Source organism: Mandrillus leucophaeus, unplaced genomic scaffold (genome assembly GCF_000951045.1).
Source record: "Mandrillus leucophaeus isolate KB7577 unplaced genomic scaffold, Mleu.le_1.0 Scaffold150, whole genome shotgun sequence".
Lineage (NCBI taxonomy): Eukaryota > Metazoa > Chordata > Mammalia > Primates > Cercopithecidae > Mandrillus > Mandrillus leucophaeus.
Genome location: NW_012101477.1, coordinates 1819261 through 1844662, shown reverse-complemented (window position 1 = coordinate 1844662; position 25402 = coordinate 1819261). Strand labels below are relative to the sequence as shown.

The 25402-nt window shown below is 39.7% G+C and overlaps 1 pseudogene; it reads right to left on the bottom strand.

Annotated features, from left to right (window-relative positions):
• Positions 1 to 2801: 2801 nt before the first annotated feature.
• Positions 2802 to 25402, bottom strand: part of LOC105535805 — a 145327-nt pseudogene continuing 122726 nt past the window's right edge.

Sequence of the window (25402 nt, the reverse complement as noted above, 5' to 3'; positions counted from 1 at the left end):
TAAATACTTTGTTTATACATGTATAAAATACTTTTATATATAACAAAGTATTTCTATAAAAGTATATATTTTTTATATATTTCTATATATTCTCTCTATATTTCTATGTCTAATATAGAAAATATATCTATTATTAAAAATGCGTAATATATATTTTTATAGAAATACTTTGTTTTGGTTTGCTGAACTATAAAAATATGTCAGGGGCTAACAGTGAGCATCTCCTCTAGTTTTGTGGTGGAGAAGATGATGATGGTAGAGAGTCTGGACTAAACCACACTTGAAATATAAAAAATATACTTGAGATTCTCAATTGAGCCATTCCTGAAACTAACGTGAACTTCCTTGTTATATAGGCCAAACAATTCCATTATGTTCTTAAACCAGTATCTTAGTTTGGTTTCCCCAGAAGCAGACCTTGAGACAAGGATTCAAGTGCAAGTTCTTTATCTTAGAGCTAATACTAGGAAATAACAGTATGAAGAAGAGAAGCAAGACAAGGAAAGGAAGAGAGTCACTAAAAACCTTCTTATCCAGGAAGTAACCACAATACATAATTGGAGCGCAATTTCTTTGGGAAACCTTAGGAGCCAGTATAAAAATGTGTCTGCAAATTATCCCACTTGTGGAGAGGCAGGGTGGGGGTATCTATGTACTATGCCCTTTAGTCAGTTATTGAGTTGTAATCCCAGGAGATATCCATTCCTGGAAGTTGTGGCTGCCTCATGGGTGGGTGGCAGCATGGGTTCATAGAGCCAGAGGAAGCCCTCAGGCAATGAAATGCAGGGCTGGCCAATTTAAGTTGGACTAGCGTGGACTGAGGTGAGGGTGAAGAGACTTGAGTGTCACAAAGGAGAGGTCTGTCACAGCTTTACTGAGTCGAATTTCCATCACCTGCCGCAGAGTGCTGGGAAAATTCAGTGCCCTTCATGTGCTCTCAGACCTGGTCCATGCCACCATCCAGCTTTGTAGAGAAGGCAGCACTGTTTCCCTTTCTTGAAGGATCACCCTGCCCGCTAGGTGGCATGTGTGTGCACCCCAAGCTCTAGACAATGAGAATGGAACTCAGTCGCCTCTCTGCAGAGAATCCTTATGAAAATCAGATGAGGCTTTCATTGCAGGAGGCCTTATACTATTTACCCACTGACAACTTCTTTCTCATGAAAGTTTGTTTTCGGGGTTGTGCCCTGCCTAATGTGATCTGTTTATTTTTCTTGAGTAAGAACCAGCTTTGGCTTTTAGGGTTTGGCCTCAGTTGTATTTCCCATTAGTCATTTTCCCTGCAATAAATGTTGTTGGCTGTAAAGTTGGAGTCCTTTTAGCACAACTGGGAGGGGCTTGAGGCTCCCAGACAAATATTGGTCTTTTTCTAGAGGAAGCAAAAAGAATAGCATGAGGTAAAGGAGAGTGTCTGAAGTTAGTAACTATAGTTTTGATATGCTTAGATTTTACCTCCACCTCTTATTCTTTACCCACCCAAATCTTTGACACTAGAACATGAGAAGGAAAATGAGGCAGGCAGGCAGGAAGTGATGGTCATACAAAATTAGGCTGGAGTGATGGGCAGGAACCATCTCCATAGTTCTAAGATCAACCCAAGGAAGGTCATGTCCTCAAGGAAGGATGGATCATTCCCACATTCAAACTGTAAACACCACCGTCTCACTTTTTATAACGGCTTTCTTATGAGCTCCTGAAGTTGAGTATTAACTGGCAAATGTGATTGTGGACCACATTCCCTCTCCTCTCTTGCCCCAGACCCTGCCAACACCACAACCTTCATCAGATCACACCCAATCAGAGAACACTTAGTGTAGATACTAAGAGTTGGGAGTGCATTGTTCAAAAGCTCTGATCTTTGGCAAAGTTCACTCATTAAGTCTGTTTTTTAAGCATCTGATCCATTCCAGGGACCATTTTAGATACCTGCAATAAAGTGATGAACAAGAAAGTCTCAGTCTCCTTATGAAACTTCTATTCTGATTAGATAGGCAGAAGACAAATAAGAAAGACATTAATTCAATAGTTATGCAACATTTCTGTGCCTTAGTTTCCACAAACATATGTGAAATGGAGTCAGTAAAAACATCCATCTTGTGTTGTAAGAGTCAGATGACCTAAGACAGAATCAATGGAAGAGACCCCAGCTTACTGATCATTGCTCCCTATGTATGTATTCTTTGGTAGAGGCTGAATTCTAAAGGTTCTGGCCAGCAAAGCCCTAAATCCCAACATGCTTGAATCAAATGAATTCTGCAAGCAGCTGGCACAGAATAGGGAATGCTTCTTGTGCTCTGGATACAAACCCTAAGCCAGGTGTACCTGGACATCATTTTCTAGGATGCACAAAGAGTCTTCATTCATTTATGCCTTGCACATGTCAGAAGGCAAGAGAGGCTCTGGACCTCAGCCTTGCCATTCAGACCCAGCTCCTTACTGGTACAACCCTTCCATATTCCTTACTCGGAGGGCCTGGGAGCATGGTCTGCAATGCCCAGTGGTGTCTGGATGTGCCTCCAGGTTCAGACATTAGTATCCCTGCTTTTTCTGTTTTTCATTTCCTTTTCTTGTGTGCTAGGCTTTTGAAATACATATTGCAGCCACTTGTTGCCCTGTTTTCTAAGCTGCCTTGAACTGCTGCCAGAGGCTGTTGCCAGAGGAGCTAATGACTAAGTCACTCTCCTTTTGGCCTCTGGCAGGACTGGAAATCCACTTGGGGATGGGGTAGCAAAGGCCCAGCCATCCTGAACCAATCAGGAAACCACAATAAAAGTGCCGACCAGGGAGTCAGTCACTCACCCTCAATGCTCAGCGCTGAGCTCAGCATCGAGGTGTCCACCAGGCTGGGGATGCTCTAGTTTGCTTCTGCAGAACCACATCAGAAGCAGAGACTCAGGCACAAAGGCAAGACCTTCAGAGAAGCCTTGGGGGGTATCCTAGGGTCAACAGGAAAGAGAAACTCACTGTGTTTCTGAGCCAGGAAAGACAGAGAACAGCAAAGCAACACCAGACTGTGAGCCAAAGATGGCAAACCCAGGTGGAGTAGATTATGAATAGCAATAATAAATAACAGTTAACAGCTATTTTGAACTTACTTCATGTAAGGCCTTATCCAAACACTTTTAAAGTCCTACCTCATTCAGTTCTTCCAATAACCCTATCAGGTAGGCTCTATTATTTTTCTCACTTTCAGAATAGGAAACTGAGTCACAGACAGATTCAGTTTGTAGTGGCCCAATGTTGTCCCAGTGATCCTCTCTTACAGGACAATTGCAATCCTCCTGGTCAGTAATCCTGATTTCAAAATGCATTTCCCAGGTGATTTATTTGTTCAGGTATATCCAGCACTTGTACTGAGAGCTCAGGATAGAGAAGATAAGATAAGACAGTCCTGGTCTTTGTCTGGCTGATTCTGATGGCCACAGCATCTCCAGCCACCCATTTTGACCTGTTCTTGTTTTCACCTTTGTTTTCCATTATTTTTGGGGATTTATATTAAACTATTAGGTTGGTGCAAAAGTCATTGTGGCTTTTGTCCTTAATTTCAATGGCAAAAACCACAATGACTTTTGCACCAACCTAATAGTTTCTATTTTCTGGCCATCTCCTACACCTTCATTTCTCTTGGATTTGTTGTCACCTAGGATGTGCCTTTCCCCTATCTACAAGTTTTGCTCTTTTGAGTTCTGCCTGTCCTTCGAGTATTACCTACAGTATCCAATGTTGCTGCCTTCATTAAACTTTTCATAAGAACCCCAACCTCAGGTCTTCTCTCTCCTCTGAACTGAGGGGATGAACACTTGGCAGCAAGTTTAGGGATTTTTACCTCATACTTCCTTGCATTGTCCATTTCCTTTGTAACTGAAGAGAAGTGGCTGTATCTCATCGCTCTTTCAGTTTCTTCCATATGCTATTATGGAGTAGTTAAAAATAGCTTATGGATTAAGGAAGTAATTTAACAAAAAGGATATGATGGACAGGTTCTAAGGGGGCACAGTGATCCCCATCTCCTGGTATTCATGTCATTGTGTAGCCTTCTCCCCTTGAGTGTGGGCAGAACCTGTGACTTTCCTCTAGCCAGTACAGTACAGCAACACTCATGGGCTGCCACGTCCATGGTTAGGTTATGTAAGGTTGTGAATTTCATCTTGTTAGTAGACTCTCACTGGTTTTGAAGAAGCAGGCATCCATGTTGGGAAGGCCTACATGGCAAGGAAGTGAAGGCAGCCTACAGCCAACGAGAAACTAAGGCTGTCAGCCCCACAGCCATTAAAGAACTGAGTTTCGCCATCAACTCCATGAGGCTAGAAGCAAATCCTTCACAGTGTAGCCATCAGATGAGAACTCAACCCTGGTTGACGGTTTCATTATACTTTCAGACACCCTGAGCCAGACAGCCCGTCTAAACTGTGCCCTCATGGCTTACCCACATAAATTGCAAGTGATAAATGCATGTTGTGTTAATCCATTATATTTGTGGTAATTTGGTACACAGTGATGGATAATACAGGAAGGTTCAGCAGACAAGCCTTTTTGGAAGAATTCAAATGGATTGAAAAGTGTAACTAAGGAAAGCAAGAGACTAAGGTGACATTTGAGGCTGGGACAGTGTGTAAGCAGTGGCTTTGTGGAAGGTTCACAGAAGAGTTCCAGGCAGACCTGGAGATGTAGACAGGAAGCTAATTGGGGAGGCCTTATAGCAAAAAGAAGAAAAAAAAATACCAAGCCAGAAGAAAGAAAAATGGTGATAATGTAAAGAAATTGTGATAGTGAGAGGAGTGTACCTCCATGAACATTGAGAATGAGATAAGATGGAGATGCTTCATTCATACCAGATGGCCTTTACCTTTGTATAAATGCAGGTTCTCACGTTATCTGCTGAAAGCAAGACAGGAAAAGCGTTTCCTAGTGTAACAATACTATTGATGACAATAAGTCACCATTTTACATCTCACTTAGACCTCACAACCTCCTTATGAGAGGTTTTATTTCCATTCACACTTTATAGATAAAGATTAAAACAGTCAGAGAGATTAAGTTACTTGCTGATTGTCATCCAGTTCAGATGTGGCAGAATTTGGAAACAAACTCAGGTCCTAGAGCCATGATGTCATGCTGAGGTTCTGGAACATTTTTCTGCAGATGCTGTGGGGAACATGTGCTCTTTGCCAGTGTTGTTTTACTGCTCTGTGTCAAGAGTGCTTTGGGGACAGTGGTAGAATACATGATGGGTTTAGACTCAGAAGGAGGAAGTGGTAGAAAACACAATGGGTTTAGACTCAGGAAGAGGAAGTGGTAGAAAACAATGAGTCTAGCCTCAGGCAGAGGAAGTCTAGCAGGAGATAGAAACAGGCAGAAGAGAGGCTCTTTTATTGAGAAGATACGAAGTAATCTAATATATCAAGGTAAATATTTCAGAAGGTGGAAGACAACCAGTGTGGGAAGGTTGTAGCCACTGGAGCATCTGCACACAGGAAAACATGAGCTTCCCAGAGACTTCAGATCAGAAAGCCTAGCTGAGCTGTGAGAGAAGATGGAAGATGAAGGCCTGCCTCCAATTATAAAGCAGATCATAGAGTAAGATGGTGAATGGAGATATATAGGTAAGGGATACAGGAAACCTGTCCACTTCATTCAAATAAACATTGATATAAACGTTCATAGATTAATTGAATCTTTCGCTGTGATTCCAGGACAAGGCAGTGCCATCTCTGAAATAAAAGCCTCCATTTTCTGTTTCTGTCTTTATGAGTCAAGTAGTTGTTATCATGTTTTTAGAAAACAAATGTAGGCTTCAAATTCATAGTTACTCCTGCCTATTCAATGAAAACAACAATCATGTGTCAAAATGATCCAGTGGCATGATGGTTTAGGATGGACTGAGTTGGCATGAGAGTTTACCAAGGAGGATGCAAGCATTTTCTAACTTTCAGAAAAAGAGTGATTGTGTGCTCACCTTTTTGGCATAATCCTGGGGTATTGAGAACCAGACCTCATGCGATACTGAGAGAACCGCTAAGAAGGCAGCTACGATGTTTCTTTCGTATTTTTTCTCAATGCCTAGCTCTGTGTTTGATGTCTAGTAGGCAACTTATAAAAGCATATTGACAGAATGAATGAGTGGGGCATGATTTTGTATGTTCCTTTGCTCAGTCCCTTTGCAGTCTATTTTAGATAAACACACATTCTAGTGAGTACCAGGAATTAGACAGCACATATGCATTTCAGAGACTGAGGGTATGAGAAGTCCAGACTCCTCTCCCAGCTCTTCTCTCCACTTACAGAGGAATCCAACCTCCTCTCCTTCTCCCCCCACCTCACAGAAGAGGGAGGCCAGCTCTAATGGCCTTGGCCCCAGTTTGCTTGTATAATTAATGTGGGATTTTTCCTCCTCTAGTAAAAAATGACCTTGTCAAACAAGAGACGACAAAATCTCGGTTACTGAGCGATTGTGGACTCCCTGCTGGGATGGCATCCTGGGCCTTGCAAAGAGAAATCTAATAAAATTGGTGTCAGGGGCTCCCTGGGTGCCAGGTCCCCTGCCGCCTGACCCCACGATCCCAATTTATTAGCCAAACCCAAGAAAGCAGACAAACCTCACTGGCTCCAGACAGGAGACTTCCAAGCGGGAGCTAATGTGGGGGCTGGGGCTAGTTTCAGCAAAAATGACAAGGGAAATGACAGGAGGTGCCAGCTGACCAGGGAGGTTGGGAAGCCCTATTCAGAGCATCATGCTGCCTTGACAGGGCTGGTTTCAACTTGGTGGGGGAATGTGTTAGAATGGCCCATTGGAAAAGGAAGTGTTTTCTTCTCTCTTTGCAATGTTATTTGCAGGGCCGTGGACAGCATGTCTTGCATTAGCCATGTTCATGGGAGTCAGCAGGCGTCAGTAGAGGAATAGCCAAAGAATAATATTTGCATGTGGAGTTTTCATTTTGTAAATTGAGCACTTCTTCAAGTGCAAGAGAGTTTTAAGTGTACAGTCACTATTTACCCTTCCACACAACCAAAACTCCCTGTGATAGGAAACAGTGATTTGCATTGTACACTAGCTACACTCCTTATTAACGAAATGATCTTGGGAAAATTTCTTAACTGCTTCACCTATAAAATGAGATAACAGTACTATTCTCATAAGGTGAGGATTCCAATATGAGAAAAACAGAATAAACCCACAAAATGATAGCACATCACTATACCAGCAAAAATCAGCTAGAAAAAAAAAGTCTATTTCAAATAGCAACGAGAACTCTAAAATGTCTAGGAATTGTTTTAACAAATAATATATAAAGCCTATGGGGGAAAGTGTCAAAACTCAAATAAAGGATATAAAAAACCATCTGATAATTTTAAAGATATTCCATGCTTATGAATGAGATGTCTTAATAGTTAAAGCTACCAATTATCTTCAAAGTAAACTATGAGCTTAATGCAGTGACACCCCAAATTTCAGACAGATTTAAAAACATCCAGAGACTAGAAAAATGCACACAAATGTATATGATATAAAAATATAAAAGACCATAAATAGGTCAATTTTGGAAAAGAAGAACAAAAAAGGCCGGGCGCGGTGGCTCAAGCCTGTAATCCCAGCACTTTGGGAGGCCGAGACGGGTGGATCACGAGGTCAGGAGATCGAGACCATCCTGGCTAACATGGTGCACGGTGAAACCCCGTCTCTACTAAAAAATACAAAAAACTAGCGGGGCGAGGTGGCGGGCGCCTGTAGTCCCAGCTACTCGGGAGGCTGAGGCAGGAGAATGGCGTAAACCCGGGAGGCGGAGCTTGCAGTGAGCTGAGATCTGGCCACTGCACCCCAGCCTGGGCAACAGAGCGAGACTCCGTCTCAAACAAAACAAAACAAAACAAAACAAAAAACAAAAAATAGCAATATACTGCACTAAATGTTAAGATATATTACAAAGTAATAGAAGTGAAAACAGTACGGCAGTGGCCCCCAGATTGAAAAAACACATCAGTGGAACAGAAAAGAACGTTCTCAGGGAGTTATATGCCTACCTGAGCAGGTGAGATATATATATATATATATAGACAACAAAAATAAGTGGATAACATTTTATCTGTAAGTTTTAACTGATGGTGCTGAGAAATTTGACTTACCACATGGATGACAATGGAAATCCTTTTACTACAAATAAAAGGATATCTAGATGGATTAAAGTCCAAAGTGTAAAAAGTGAAACTTGAAGGTTAAACAAAGAAAATGTTATTATGACTAGGAGTGTAGAAGGATTTCTTAAACAAGTCTCAAATATCACACATCATATGTTGTCAAAATTAAGATTCCCTGATCATAAATACCATGGACATGGTTAATGAACAGCTGACAGATTGGCAGAAATTACTTGCAAGTTATTTGCAAATTTAAAAATTAGCAAAGGACGAATATTTAGAATGTATAAGAAACACCCAAAAGTCATAGAAATAGAATAAAGGGAAAATGTATGAATAGGCAATACACAGAAGAGGTAGTCCCAATGACCAATAAATACATAAAAAGATACTGAAACTCATTAGTAAACAGAAATATGAGTGGAAAAATGCAATATTACTTTATGCCATCAAATTGGCAAAAGCTAAAATAGTTGGATAATGTTAGGAGGGATATGGACAAACAAAAACCTTTTATTTTTATTACCTGTTGCTAAGAGAATAGGCTGATGCAACCAGAAATACTTAGTCTAATGATGTTGGGGCACATCTTATGATACTGCAATCTCACTCTTGTTTATACAGTATTATTTGAGAGAACATCTAGCCCCAAGTTCATGAGGGAACACATAGAGGATGTTCATCGCCATGGTGTTTGAACTAGGGATTGTCATATATGACCAATGGGCCAAGTCTGTCCACAGGCATGTATTTGTGCACTGTCTATGGCTGCTTTTATGGTATAACGGCAGCGAAATCCTTAAAACCAAGACTTTAGAGCCCCCAAAGCCAAATATATTTACTATCTCACTCTTTATAAAAAATGTTCGCTGACACCTGGTTTAAAGTATCAGGGAACATTAGACAACTTAGATGTTCCATTGCAAGGGAAAAGCTAAGAAACTATAATGGACACACACTATGGAATATTATGTTACTGTTATAAGACATCAACTACGTGAGACGTATACTCACAATTGCAGGAATATCCAAATGTGAGAAAGAAAGAAACAGAACAAGTATACATGAATATACTTTAATTGAATTAAAAATACCTACATAACAACAACACTATACAATCTGCAAAAATATACAAAATATTAAGGTATAGTATCAAAGCCATTATGGTTGCTAAAACGAGGAGGGGGGACACATGAATAAAACACATCATGACAGAGTGTTTGTACGAGTCTCATAATAGAAGTATGCTATGAAATCAGAAGTGTGATTCACTCATGCCTCTATGCCTGAGATTCAAGAAATAAATGTGGAAAGTGCTGAGTACAATGCTCAGTACACTGTGAATTTTCAAAAAACATTCATTACCATCATCATTATCACCTTATTAAGCTTTTGAAAGTGAAATCCTAACCATGGAGCTAAAATCAAGAAAGAAGAACGTGCTTAAGACAATCTTGTTACATCAGTGAGCCTAGGATAATCGATCGACTGTCACCCCCTTTAGAAAAACTCTTTAGGGGTCAAAAGAGTTTTATGACCCCTTTTATGACTAAAATCTATGAATTGATGGAGAGGGTCAATTGTTTCCTGTCACAGTCACCATTCATACTTGCCAATATTTCTGGTTCTTTGCCTTCCAGATTGGCTGTTTGTCCTGGTCTTCCTTTTAAAAGTTGGCTGGAGACTTGTGACTAGTTCTGGCTGAGGAGCTGTTAGTGTAAGTTCTGTGTGACCCTTGTGGACCACGGTATCAGTTGCTCTTTCTAGACCCTCCAGAATGCTCTATCCTGCTGGCACTGTGGTTAACTGTGTCTGCAGTGGTGGTGTCTCTTTAGTCCCTAGAGGACCACAATGACCAGAGCTAATGCAGTCCAACAATGGATGTGTTGATTGAAACCACTGAGATTTGGGGGATTTGTTGTTACCCAGCATGGCCTAGCCTATACCCTGACTGATACACCTTCCAAATTTTCAAAGACCTGGAAACTTAGAATTGGAAAGACCCTCAAATGCCATGCAATCAAAACCCCAACATGGGCAGAGGGAGTGAATGTTTAGAAAGAGAGGCTCAGCCCTAGTGATAAACAGCCCACATCTTCCTCAAAAGCTCCTGCCCTTTTTCACCCACCTCTTGTCATTATTGAGATTCTTCAAATTTCACCTCCTGGCCACTTTCACTCATCTGTATTAGTTCTGCCTTTATCCTTCTTTCACACAAAAATTCTTCAGATAGAGGAGTATGGTAGTCAGAAGAATGGTCCCCCAAAAGATGTCCATATCTTAATTCTTGGAGCCTATGGATTTGTTACCTCACATGGCGAAAGGGACTTTGCAGATGTGATTACACTATGGGTCTTGAGATAGAAGATTATCCTGCATTGTTTGAGCAGGCTAAATGTAATCACAAGGGTTTCTATAAGAGGGATGCAGGAGGGTTTGAGTGAGAATAGGAGATGAGGCAGTGGAAACAGAGGTCGTAGAGATGTCCCAGCTGGAAGAAACCTTGAGCCAAGGAACCCAGGCTTTCTCTAGAAGCTGAAAAGAATAGGAACAGATTCTCTGTACCCTGTCTCTACCAGCACAGATTTTAACCCTGGAAGACCCACTTCATACTTCTCCACAAACTGTAGGATATAAATTTGTGTTGTTTTAAACCACTACGCTTATGGTAATTCGTTACGAGAGAAAAAGAAAATTAATACAGTGAGATTACCATGTTTCTTTGAATTTTCAGTTTCCAGAAGAGTTGCTTTTTGCTACACCTGGTTTCTTTTTTAGTCTGGTCCTCTGATATTTTAAAAACTGGTTTAATCAATCCAGTTTGTAAATAAATGGGATTTCTAGAACTTTGTTTTTATTCCGGTTGTGACTTAAGAAAGGAAATTGTAGCAAAATTAGCACTGCCTAGAACAGTCACAAAGCAACACGGACTCTCTAAGCAGTTCATTGAACTTAGTACCTACCCAGACTCTAAATAAATATTTTTCATAGTTGATATTGCCGCCATTTAGACAGATCTCCCCAATTCCATAGTCCATAGTTGTTCAGTTGATTTAGGGGGATTTAAGTGTGGATTTTATTGATTCCTTCAGATTACCAAGTAAGAGTTAGTTAATTCGTGAGTCATGTATTTGGTCAAAACTAACAGCATTAATAGTCTGTGTTGGAGCTATTAATGAGAATTCAAGAGTTTGACAAAACTGTCAGATTTGAGAAACAGAAGAACCTGCCTTTTTAGGGCAAAACTATATTAATACCAGTTTTTAATAGATTTGTATATTCCAGGGTCCTTATTGAATAAAGTACCTATTGCCTTATCCAAATCTCAAAACAGTCATATGAAGAAGGGAGTATTATTATAGCTATTTTTAAAATGATAAAATGGCATTAAGGGTTGGTTAAGCAACTCACCCAATTTTCACAGCTAGCAAATGAGGGAGCTGGGCTGAAATCAGGCAGTCTGACTGTGCAGCTGGTGCCTTAAAATCATGCTACAGAATCACTCATAACGTTATCTATATGGTCCTTACTAGCCTGTGGCTTGGATTTATCTTATTCCAGGTCCAGAGACTGCCTGGAGTATGTGGACACTGTCCTTGGAAGTGAAATGACTTGTCAGCTCATTTTTGATGGATCACATTTCTTAGAATAAGCACAAAATATTTTCCATTTGCTAAGTGATTTTATCATGCCTCTCTGGGCTGGACTTTGGAGGGGAGAGAGGAAACAGGTTTCATGGTTAAAGCCTGAGACATACCTCTCGGGCAGTCATGGGTGAGGGGTTAGTAATGGGTGACTTCGGCCCCTCTTCATGCTCACCTGGCACAGGAAGGTCTGGGTGGTTTGGCTCCAGCTCTTGAAAACAAGCTCCTTGTTTGCCCTCCTGAGTTGATGGTCTGGTGGAGAATTTGTCTGAAGGAATTTGTTCCAGGAAAGGTCCAGCTGCATTTGACAGGAAAGGGAGAAAAGAGAGAACGAGGCATAAATCTCTGGCCTTCTGCCTCTTGCTTGGGAATCTGTTCTTTCTAGCCTGTAAGTGTGGAAATGAGTAACTGGTGAGTCTCAAAACTTTGAATGAACGTCATACCCCTGGGCAGACATGTGGGCCCCCTGAGGAAAGAAATGTCCCTTTTCATAGAAAACATCTATATCCAATATTAAAAAGCTTACATTAGCCATTGGGCACATGAGAAAAACATTCAGCATCACTAGTTATTAAGGAAATGCAAATCAAAACCACAATGAGATACCCCTTCACACCCATGGGGATGGCTATAATAAAAAAGACAGACAAACAAGTGCTGGTGAGAATGTAGATAAATTAGAACCCTCATACATGGCTGATGGGAATATAAAATGGTGCAGCTATTTTGGACGAGAGTCTGGCAGTTACATAAAATGTTAAACATGGGTTAACCACATAACTCAGCAATTTCACTCTTAGGCGTGTACCCAAGAGAAGTCAAAGGTCGAGTGTAGCCTCTTGGGATATCTCAGCCATCTTGATAATCAGTGTCCCCAGTTTTCTCTCCCCCTCATTTATTTAATGTTGTATTAGTCCATTTTTAAGCTGCTGAAAAAGACATACCCAAGTCTGGGTAACTTATAAAGAAAAAGAGGTTTGATGGACTCACAGTTCCATGTGGCTGGGGAGGCCTCACAATCATGGCAGAAGGCAAAGGCATGTCTTACATGGCGGCAGACAAGAGAGAAAATGATGCCTAAGCAAAAGGGGAAATCCCTTATAAAACCATCAGATCTCATGAGACTTACTCATTACCAAGAGAACAGTATGAGGGACACAGCCGCCGAGATTCAGTTATCTCTCACCAGGTCCCTCCTACAACATGTGGTAATTATGGAAGCTACCATTCAAGATGAGATTTGGGTGAGGACCCAGCCAAACCATACCACATGCCCTATTCACTAATGATAAAAGTTTGTCCAAGATGAACTACCAGCAGCCCACCTCTCAACCCCTTCCGCTCATCCTGCTTCACCTAGTTATTCTGTCTGCCTGGTCCTGGAACAGTTTTGGGTTTGAGATGGATTCAGATTAGAGAGAAGCATTTTGTGGGACATCACAAAGGGAAAATGGGACACTAACTAAAGACAATATTCCTGTCATTGGCAGCTATCAGAAATGAGGTGTGGGCCTCAAGGCAGAGTCAAAGTCATGGAATTAGAATAGTGGGTGAGAGATTGGGACCTAGATTTCAGCAAACGATAATGAAGGGCAAAAGGAAAACAAACTTCTCCAACATAAAAGAGAGGAGTCAAGCCCTGTGGGCCTGATCAACAGCTGGTCCTCAGTGAAAAAAAGACGAGTTTTAAAAACAGCAGAATATGAAGCTTCACCTTAGATCCAGGTACTTTATCCTTGGGACTTCCAAAAGTTTTTGGATCCTTGATAGCCCTTAGGAAAAGCAGCAACTCTCTTTGAAGGGTTTTCTCTGTTGGCAATTATTACCTTAAAGTAGAATGTTTACAATCAGCCAGAAGCCAGTTCCAAGCAATCCATCAGACATGTCTACATGGGTCTGAACTTTACTCATAAGCAAGGCTAAAAATCTGTCTTATGGGACTGCTGGGTCCCATGTTAACCAACTTGAAAGTCTCAGCAAAGGGATGGCAAGTGTCACGTAATTCTACATCCTGATGTATCTGGCTGATAGAATAATTTCTAGTTTTATTTCTTCAAGCTTTTGTTTTTTCAATCAATCTCTTCTCAAATCCAAAGGTAACTTGTATTCTGCCATTCTTATTTCTCTTTCCTGACTGTATAAATGTATTTCTAAGAGTTCCACACACATTACTTACTTGTGTGTAACAGGTAAATGTTTTAAATGTATTTGTCTGACAGATTTGAACATGCCTCCTCTGTGTTTTCTATTTACCATGTATTTTCTTTGTTCACTCCACACCCCATCCTATTTCCTGTTTTCTTTTCAGATGATCTAGCTTATTTTATGTTTTCGTTTTTGTTTTTCTTTGTCAGTAAGTTATATATTGCTTACTATTTTAGTAGTTATCATTAAAGTTTTTTTATGTGCATAATCATCTGAACAAAGTCTTAAATTAAGCAACCTGTCTCTTTCTTAGCTTCCAAAAAAACCCTTAAAATGCTTTAACTTAGTTTTATCCACTTTCCACTTTCATGCTACAGCTTCTAGTATCTTATTTACCCCATGATCTGCTGTCCACTAAATAAGGTATTGTTATTATTACAATTATTACATTTTAAAGCAATGTTAAAAGATTTGCCATTGCATTTACCAATTTTTTTTAAACATTGTTTCATAATACTTCTTCCTTGTTAGATCAATTTCCCTTTTTTCTGAAGCCAGTCCTGGTGAAAGAAAGAAACCATTTGTGATTTGTGCTAAACATACCCATCATCTTCCATATTTGCTTCAGCAATTCTGCAGAATATGAATTATTATCCCCATTTTACAAATTAGAAAAGAAAGGCACAGAGAGGAAAATGGCATGCTCAAATAAATCACAGCACTGATGTATTTCAGATGCAGCCAGATATTTTGATCCAATACATCTTTGAGTGGCCAAGGAAGCAACATGCTTAGAGTTAAATAGAAATATAATGGGTTCATCAAGAAACAATTGGGGGATTGCAGAGTACTTGTAGACAGGCCAAAGTGCTTAAACTCAAGTGATTTGTGAAAAGAAAAATCCATTATTCTGAAAAAATTGCTTTAACAGAGAATTTTCAAAGTATAAGAGTTGTTAGATTCAGTTCAGAATTAATCTGGAGCAAGAAAAAGGGAAGCAGTGGTGAGGGAAGGTAATGGTATCACAATGACTAACTTGACTTTATTTTCCCAAAATATCTAAATCTTACAGTTTAAGAGGAAATGCTTTGGAGAGAAATAATCTTTAAAATTTGTCCACTGCATTGGTTTTTAAATTTTCTGAAACATACCTGAATTAAAGACTGGATAAGACATATTAAATCAAAATTCACTCAGGGCTGATATATGATGACTGGTGATGTTTCTAAGGATAACATTATGAAATTAGTTAAGGACAGGAAAGAGACTTTAATAATTCATTATCAGTCATTACCTTTGGTGGTGTTTGTTATTGTTTGTAACTTGAAGACCTATAGGGATAATAATAATAACAACAGTAATAATAATTAAAATTTTAAAAAATAATTCAATACTAAGCAGATCACAGACAAACAACACTGATTATTAGACAGGCAGAACTCAAGATAATTCACTCAGTCTGTTGATGGATTCCACACTTCTCACAAGCATAAGATTCATTTTCACGATTAAAGCTAGATCATTAAAACTGCAGCCTGTTGGCAGTAACACTTTTGCAGCTCAAATTCTCTTTAAAACAAAACTTGTAGTCATTAGGATGGTGACAATGTGCTGAAAACACCCACTTCGGCCTTCCCTGGGCATTCTGTTCTTCCTAGCTTGCACGTCAACACGTTGACAGCCTTATTTTGTAGGCAACTTTTAGTAGATTGTCAACTCTGGCTACCACCTATCCTCAGGTAGGATGGAGCAGAAATTTTATTCCCTTAAAAAAAAAAAAAACTATGTCTTGCCTAATTCAAGGGACTGTTGTGTTGAGGATTCAGGGTGCAGGCACCTGCTGCCCACAGGCTTTTGGGTGGTGTGAGAACACCAGAATCAGGTTACCATCACTGAGTTGCCAAACCACATTCTGATTCTAATGCTGGCCAGCTGTGTGCCCTTGGGTCTATGACTCAATCTTTCTGTGTCTTGGTTTCTTCATCTCTAAAATGAAACTGTGATACCCAACCCGTAGGAATGTTAAGAAGGTTCAGTGAATACAAGTGAAGCTCTTCCTGATGATATCTCAAGCACCTTACCCTATTAGTGCACGTGAATCTTCCTCATTATTAGAAATGATTGAAGACCAGTTTTATCTTAGAAGGCTGAGTTTTCACATGAAAACTTTTTTAATTTTCTGTAGTTTAGTTACCTCTATACGGTGGTCAACAAGAAAGTTGCATATGGAATCAAGTTCACAAAAATACACTTCATGAATTGAATATTTTTTATGAGCTTTGCCAAGGGCAGACAATTAAGCTCTGTTTGTTGCTCGATTTCTTGGTGCTCATGCATCTGCTCCTTCAAAACAGGTTAGTGCTTTGATCTGATGGGCCAGTGTGGACAACAATGCTGGGCTTATGAATGGCCTCTGTACACAAAACCCCCGAAATGCAAGCCCAAGTAGGCCAAAATTTCAGGCTGCACATGTTCAAAGTTTTGCTAAAACTCAGTGTGGCAGACCTGCAACTTCTGCTCCGTAAACCCCAAAGGCCATATAGCAGTAACTGAATGTTCCAGAATTTCCATGATGTGTTTATGTTCAAAAATTCAGTCTTAAAATTTCTTTTTCACTTGAACTTGACAGCCCCTGACCTTGTATTTTGGAGTTGAAAAATGTGAACCAATACACGTAATAGCTAATTCCTAGTGGGGATTCTAGAGAAAGAAGAGAATGTACTAGATTGAATATTTGTTATCTTTGTAAACAGATAAACAATAGCAACACAAATATCTATAATGCTGATGACTTCATGAACAGGAAAAACAGAGGAAGAAGGGAAAAGGGATTAAGTCTTCTAGCAATGGACTATCCAGTATTGTAATCACTAGTCATATGTGGCTAGCAAGCACTTGAAATGTCTCTAGTCTGAATTGAAATCTGCTGTAAGTGTAAAACACACACCAGATTTCAAAGAAGGAGTTTGAGAAAAATAACAGAAAATGTGTCATTGATAATTTTTGTATTGATTTCTTGTTGATGTAGTATTTTGCCTATATTGGGTTAAATAAATGATGTCACTATAATTAATTTTATTCACTTTTCACTTTTTAAATATGGCCACTATAACATTTAAAATTACATATTCAGCCAGTAATCCTGTAGTGGCTCAAGCCTGTAATCCCAGCACCGCGAGGGCAAGGTGGGAGGATCACTTGAGGTCAGGAGTTCGAGACCAGCCTGGCCAACATGGTGAAACCCTGTCTCTACTAAAAATGCAAAATGAACAGGATGTGCTCACTTGTTCTCAGGAGGCAGAGGTTGCAGTGAGCCAAGATCATGCCACTGCACTACAGCTTAGGCAACCGAGCGAGACTCTGTCTCAAAAATAAATAAATAAGTAAATACAAATAAAATAAAAGTACATATGTGACTTTCATTATATTTCTATTGGACAGCTTCCTTTAACACACGAAGATAATTTCCTATTTATTGTATGCAAATAGTGTCTTCTGCAGAATGAAAGCAATTTATACTTATTTATTTACATATGCTTGCTAAAATTTCAATTTCCCAAAAAGCTTTTCTCACATAGACCTGAGGTCAACCTAAACCCTGTTTCTGTTCCACACTCACAAATTATGAATTAGTGAATTCTAAATGAAAGCAGGTCCACCACATTTAGCACATCAGATAAAGAGGAATTAATGTGACTCATCTGAAGCTTAAGTTTGGTTTAGATAAGCAATGAGAAATGTGACAGTCCCACTCTTTAAATAGACAAAATGAAAAATCATAAGCAAAACAACCTATGTGATTGTATGTTCTCACTCACATGTGAGAGCTAAGCTATGAAAATGCAAAGGTATAAGAATGATACATTGATCTTTGAGGACTCGTGGGGGAAAGGGCAGGGTGTGGTGAGGAATAAAAGATTACACATTGGATACAGTGTACACTGCTCAGGTGCTAGGTGCACCAAAATCTCATAAATCACCACTAAAGAACTCAGTAACCAAATGCCACCTGTTTCCCAAAAACCTATTGAAAAAAAAATCTATGTAGATTTAACATGTCATTCAAAGATGCTTCAGATTTTGATAGAGCGATGTGGCAGCTATTTACCATTCTGGTACCTGTAAGTACATACAAGTTTTTATCCTAAGATGCTTCCTTCATCCCCATGAGATGTTTCACCAGAGAGGAGCCAGTGCAGCTTCCAGTCAGAGCTGCAGGAGCACAGAGACTGTACAGACAGCAGGATGCCTTGGATCAGGCTGGATTCAGTTGCCTACCTCTGTTCTCTGCATCTCCAATCCATTGAGAACCTTCATTGAAGGAAACTCTCTTCCCCCAGCCTGTGATATTCTGAGCTTATCCTGTGAATTTTCTTCATGCCTACACCTCTGTGCAAATGACAGTAACCAAGCAACCTGGCTGTACAGTGTTTGGGGAGAAAAGCACTTGCTTGGCTCAATGACATCTGCAGTCTGCTGCCTACACTGAATTGCTGTGTCCTGAGCCAAAGCTGAGGATGGCTGTTACAATAAGACCTCTTAGTAAGAGACGGCACACTGAAGACACAGCTCTTTGTCAGAAGTGATGACCAGAGGGAAGACAACGGTGTTCCAGGGCACCAAAGCTGGTATATTATTGTACAGCCTTATTGTTAAATGCTTAGGAAAGTAATGTAGAATGTTCCAGAAAGCATATATATCATGGCCCTAGGAGTCAGAGGAAGAGATTGGGAAAGGGTGGAGTACAACAGCGTTCAAGCAAGGAAGGCAGGGTGGAGGTAGCTGGCAGTAATATCAGCAATAACGTTGACAGTAACCACTGGCCTATTGAGTACTTACTTTGCATCAGCTGCTGTAATTGCTTCATGTATATTGGCTCATGTACTTTTTATAACCACCCTACTGTTCTCTCTATTTTATAGACAGAGAGCTTTGGGTGGTTGAGTAAGTTGCCCAGTATCACATAGCCAGGACATAGGTAGGCAGATCTAGGATACAGATGGGAGACTTTCTGACTCCAAAGTCTCTGAATTTTCCACTGTGCCAAGAGGACAGGTCATGAATATATTCTATCCTCTTATTCTTCACCACTTTGAAAAATTTGTGAGCATTGCCCATGTAATTACTATTCATCTACAACTCTAGATAAGTGGTCTCAAATGGGCCCCAGAGAACATTTGGGAAAGCCTGGAGACATGTTTTGCCACCACTGGGGTGGTGGGTGCTACTAGCATCAAGCAAGTGGAGGCTAGGGGAGCTGCTAGACATTCTATAACACAGAGGTCAGCTCTTCACATAGAAAAGCATTATCCAGCTACAAATGTCAATAGTGCAACATTGAGAAACTGCACCAGAGGAAAGGCATGGATAGCAATGCGGAACCCTATGTCACCCTGCCCTGTCTAGGTCACTCCATAGCTTGGTTGGTCATTCATTTATTCAATGCGTATTTATTAAGCACCTACCAAGTGGCCAATGAATGCCATGTTAGGCTCTGTGGACATGCATTATTAAAACATCAAATGATGTGATTCAATATTTGTCAAAAGTACAGATGAAACCCGCATGCCACAGGTCTAAGTAGTGTGGAATGGAGGGCATTTCAGGGAAGTAGTTGACACACAAATGTTTCGAGAATTCAACATGCTGCTTTACATGTTTTAAGAAAGACAAGAAAGAAGATTAAAGAATGTTTACATATCAGTTAGCGCATCTTTATTTGAAGTTAAATCTATACTTAGTCTGTATCCTGTCAATGTTATATTTTTGTCTAAGTGAGTTTACTAAAATGTGCAAAGAACTTTCCTATAACATTTAGGAATTTGTTTTAAATGTATCTGCAAAAAATATTGACTTGTAACCTTCAGACTTAAGTGTCAGTCGTTGAAAATTATATTTGCTGGAGTGCTTGTTGTAGAAAATTACATTTATTCACTTATAATTTAAACAATGGTTGTCATAAGAGGTGAAGTGTGTTCATTTATGTTGTATTAATTAGCCCATTGACTAAGGCTTCCCTAAGCTTGTAATGAACCAAGCCTGTCTGTGAGAACAGTTGTATTAAACTAGCAATACTTTTGAGAGTCTTCCTTTTTGCATTGATTTATGCAAACAAACATTTAAAAGTAACTTGAAGAGATTAATTTTGTAAGACATCTCACAATCTTCCACAGCACAAGGAATTCAATAGTTAGAAAAAAAAGGTGTGGGGGGGGTTCCTAAACTCAAAAGTTAACTGCTTGGCAAGGGAAACAAAATATCAAAGAAATAATCACAGTAAGAATTAAAATTACAACTATCATAGCTACAGAGAAAGAGAGACTCAGAGTATAAGGAGTAAACTCAGAGTATAAGGAGTAAACAGGATGGGGAGTGGTGTGGAGTTGGGGAAAGCTTCTCTGAGGAAGTATTTGAGTTGAGAACTCACCGAAGTGCAGAAGTTATTCCAGGCAGAGGGAAGAGTATATGCAAAGCCTTGGAGTCAGAGACAGTTTGTTGGGTGGTGTGCCTGGAGCTAAGGGAGTGTGTACAAGTGCAGTGTCTGATAGTCAGAAGGGTAGGCAGGGGTTGTACATTGTGGGTCCGGGCAGGCCACATTACTGAGTGTACTTTTTTTTATATATTGACATCAATGTGGAATAACCAAAATGCCAAAATCAAGAGGGAAAAACGAGAATGTTCATTTTGAGAAGCTCACTGGGCAGTCAATGGATCATTGCAGGAGCTGAGTAAAGGCAAAGAGACCAACTAGCAGATAATCGTGTCAACCAGTATATAGATAATGATGGTTGGAAATAGGTCAATGTCAATGAAAATGGGGAAGAATAGGTGGATTCAAGAGAAATTTGGGAGGTAAAATTCACAGGGCTTTATATACAATAGATTGGCTATGATGGCACAGGCGAGGGAGATGGAGGTGTTAAATACTTTTTATTGGGCTTAAGGGTTTATATCTCATACATTGGGAACAGCAAAAAGCACGGCTGATGATATGGCAGAAGTTTCGTGAGCACCTGCACCATCTCCTATGAACAGGAAAAAGGGAAAGATCGTTCTATTCCCCTATGGTGGTGTACAGTATTAGCAGCTGCCTAATATGGTCTTTAATATAGAGGAAAAGGACCGTCAGCTCTGCAACAGGAGGGGAATTCTGGGGCATCTGAATATTTAACTCAAGGATTTCAAGCCCTGCCAAATCTCAATCACAATGCAAACCTTTATACCCCATTTCCTTCTGTGCCAGTAATGACATTTGAAACAGGGTGGAGAAGTCTACTGAAAAGCAAGATACCCCTCAGTGAGCACATCGGTCAATCCCTGCTGGGCTGTCTGTTTCAGCTATTAATTTGCATGGGCTGATTCTGGACTGATTCTGTGATAGATCTACAGATGTGAGCCTACCGCCATGCTTTTGCTCACTGCCTTCCTCCCACTATCCTGGACCAAAACCGTATGGATCCCTGAATACCCACAGTCTTGAGTTCAATGCATTATCTGAATCAGTCAGTTTCTGCATTGACTGAAGGCAAAGTGGCTGAGATAGACATTTGGATGGACCTTCCTGTATAATGTAAACCTATCTCTCTGAATCAGCTGGTGAGGTAATGGGGTGTTAGTCACATGCACACTGAGTTGTTAGGGAATATTAAATGACATCACTCCACTTGTTATTATTTCATCTGTTAAAATTAGGTTTCTGCCTGAAATTGCTTAGTGACAATACTCCTGGACTTTCTTCAAAAGCTATAAAGATGGTCTCTCGAATTTAGAAAATGCTGAAATTGTTGGAAAGTTTTTATTAAGCTGTTTAGAATTTAAAATAGCAGCTTACAGCAAAGCGGGTAAGAAATAAACAGCATCTCAGGGTGTTTTCCAGTTCCTTCATGAAGCAATAACTCAAAATCTTGTCACATTTGGAAAAGGAGACAGATCAAGTGTCTAAGCATTCTAAGTGTCTTCAAAGAAAATACTTCTCCCTCTGGAACAGTGAGTCTGGTATTAAACAACATGATTGCTTGATGAGCTTTATCACAGTGTCTTAAACCTGGGAAATACCTTACAAGTAATCTCTCAGTCTTTTTCCCAAGTCAATGAAAATGTCGTTTGCTTTATAAAGAACGGGTATTTGAAAAGTTTCCCTTGTAAATTTTTTAAAGGCTACATTCATCCATTGCAAGGAAACTCTAGTAGGTGTTTCATTTCCATTTTTCACTTTTGTCTGCATCTGTCCTGTTTAGGTATTAGAATTAGACAATCACTTTCTCATCTGAGAAGATCCTCCCTTCTTTCTGACATGGTCAGGTTCTATCTTATCTCAAAGCTTATCTTCTTTATAACCTCCTTTGTAAGACTCTTTCCCTACCTTTGGGGAAATCACACTCCTGCTTGTACTTAGCAATCTTGCAACAGTGTCCATCCCCTCCCATCATTAGTCTGTGTGTCCTTGAATGAGTGTTTCAGTGTTAAGTCATAATCCTTTGAGGCTTCAGGTGGACAATTAGTCCTGGTTATTGACACTACAATGCTGGAAGGTGCTAAGGAGATTGTTAAAGCATTCTCACTTTACTGGTGAGATAACCAAAGTCCAGAGAGGAGAAGCCATTTACCTATCTATATATACTGACATAACCGGAGCACAAACTAGACCTTCTGACTTTCAGTTCAGCTTTTGTTCAGCTATGATGACATGTCAATAGGTTTGCAATTGACCTCTGGTTCTTAAGACACATTCAGTCAATTCTTATTGAGTGAACAGATACTGAATGAGTAAAGAGAAGCATTTTCTTAGGAATTTAGTTTTAAGTACAACATGGATGCCATGTCAGATGAAAGCACTCACAACTTGGTCATAGATAAATGCTTATGGAAGGTACCAGTGATGGGAATGAAGGTCTCATCCTGGAACTGACTGGAGATAGGTCAGGAAGAATCAGAAAGAATCTGATTCTATTTAGATTCCAAATCTTGTTTGCCAGGTCATGTACGTTGTGAATTCAGAAGTCAATTAATTTACTAATTCAGTCAAAGCCAATGATTCTGGAGGAGGTGAAATAGTATTACTGGAGTTGAGGATAAGAAGATATTTTGAATTCTCAGTGGCTCAAACTTACCAGGGGCTTCCTATTCTGGCCCAGGTGCCATCATCTTGGGAAGATTTCCTTGTCAGCTGCCAAAATATCTCTCCTTCCTTGGCCCCTGAGAATCCATCCCTTGCTCCAATAGCCAGAGCTACTAATATCCCCTTACCTCAGTGCACTCAATGGAAGTGATTGGAAACACTTTCCTCTACTTACATAGATACCTGCCTCAATACCTAGCAGGTATCTACTTCTGTCTACCTAGAGAGAAGTGGACACATTTCCGGATTTGTCAGAATAAAGTAAAATGAAGCTGAGGATCCATTCCTGAAATCTTGTCCCTATGGTGAACCTCAAAGCAATTAACAGGGGGGCATAAACAATACTTGGATCTTTGTGAGCAAAGAGAGATGATCAGTGTAACTGTAGCTTGAGTACAAACAGTAAAACTGTTTAATTTGTGCTGACACTCTAGAGAAGTCAAGGGTGGAGAGATGACCATTGTGTGAGATAGGAAAAAACAAATTGTGTTTCCTACTCTCATACTCAACACAGTACACAGAACACTTCTAACATCAAACATGTAAATTTTTACCCACACATTAGTCCTTTGGCAGAACACCCACTGGGTGTCCTGAAATTTAATTAAATTCTGACACTATCTACATTGAGTTAGGCTCAGATCCCATAGGTTAAGGGATCAGTTCCACAGGACTGCCCCCCCCTGCCACCAACTTCAGATGCCAATAACAAATGCAGGCCTTTGGAACATCAGGCTGACTAGCTATAGGGGAGATTTCCACAACTCTCTCCTTGACTTCCATCATTTGCTAAAGTGGCTTACGGAACTCAGAAAAGTGCTTTATTTACACTCATTGATTTCTTAGAAAAGGTATTACAAAGGATGCAAATAAACACCCAGATGAAGAAAGAATAGGCACTGAACTTCCTCCAGGAAATCTCCACGTTTTCAGTCATACAAAAGCTCTCCTATAGCTTGGGGATTTTTATGTAGGCTTCATCATGTTAGGCGTAGTATATTATTAACTAAATCTGCAGCTCTACTCCCCTTCTCAGAGGAAGGGAGTGGGACTGAAAGCTCCAAGCTCATAATGATGGCTTGGTCTTCCTGGTGCCCAGTCACTATCCAAGAGCACACCAAGAGATACCTCAGAACAGAAGAGACTCTTATCACTCAGGAAATGACAAGGGTTTTAGGAGTTCTGTGCTAAGAACTGGAGGCAGAGACCAAATACATATTTCTCATTATATTACAATATTACAGCCATGTTAATGGATGGATGAATGTGTGGATGGTTTAGACAAATTGTTCTATGAACTAAAACCTTTCTTATATCAACACAGAAAAACTGACTTGACTTCAGAATTATGAGCCTAAATATTTTACTTAAAGGCTAGGAAGAAAATGAATTTGCTTAACTCAAACTTACTGTCTTTCCTAGAAAATTTCTATTCTCTTTTATTTCTAGAAATTATATCCTATTTTCCATGCCCTTATAACACTCTGTAGTTTGCTCAACTACATTTATCTCTTTATGGTGACTTGCCCATCTGTTTTCATGAGGCTGTGAGTTCCTTGATGGCAGAGACTGTCTTTTTTTTAACTATGTGTTATTATCTTTCACTTTTTATTTTAAAATGATTTCAGACTTATAGAAAAGATTTAAAAGAGTATATGAATAATCTCTGTGTGACCTTTACTTAGACTCTCTGCAAATTTTTTAAATGTACTACATTGGTTATCATTCTATCTTTCTATCTATCACCTATCTACACACACACACACACACACACACACACACGGACACACATGCACACTTTATTATGAAATGTTTAAATGAAGGTTGCACACAATACTCCTTTACGTCAAGATGTTTCAGCATGAATTTCCTAAAATCAAGGGCATCTTCTTATGTAATCACAGTTCAATGATCAAAATTAGGAAATTAACACTGATTCAGTACTGTTAACCAGTCAATAGAGGCCTTATTCAAAGTTTACTAGTTGTCCCACTAAATCCAGGTTCCAAGTCCAGGATCTTATCCAGGCTCACAGGTTGTATTTAGTTGCCATGTCTCTCTAATCCATCATGTCCTTTTGTTACCCTTGAATCTGGAACAGTTCCTCAGCCTTTCTTTGTCTTTTATAAACTTGGCACATTTGAAAAGGAGAGACCGAGTATTTATTAGAATGTCTCTTAATTTGGGTTTGTCTGAGGTTTCCTCATAATTATATTCAGACTATGCAATTTTGGCAGAAAAACCACAGAAGTCGTGCTGTATCCTTCTCGGTGCATCATATCATGAGGCACATGATGTTGATTTGTCCTATTTTTTTGTGATGTTAACTATAATTGCTTCATTAAAGGAGTGTCTGCCAGGC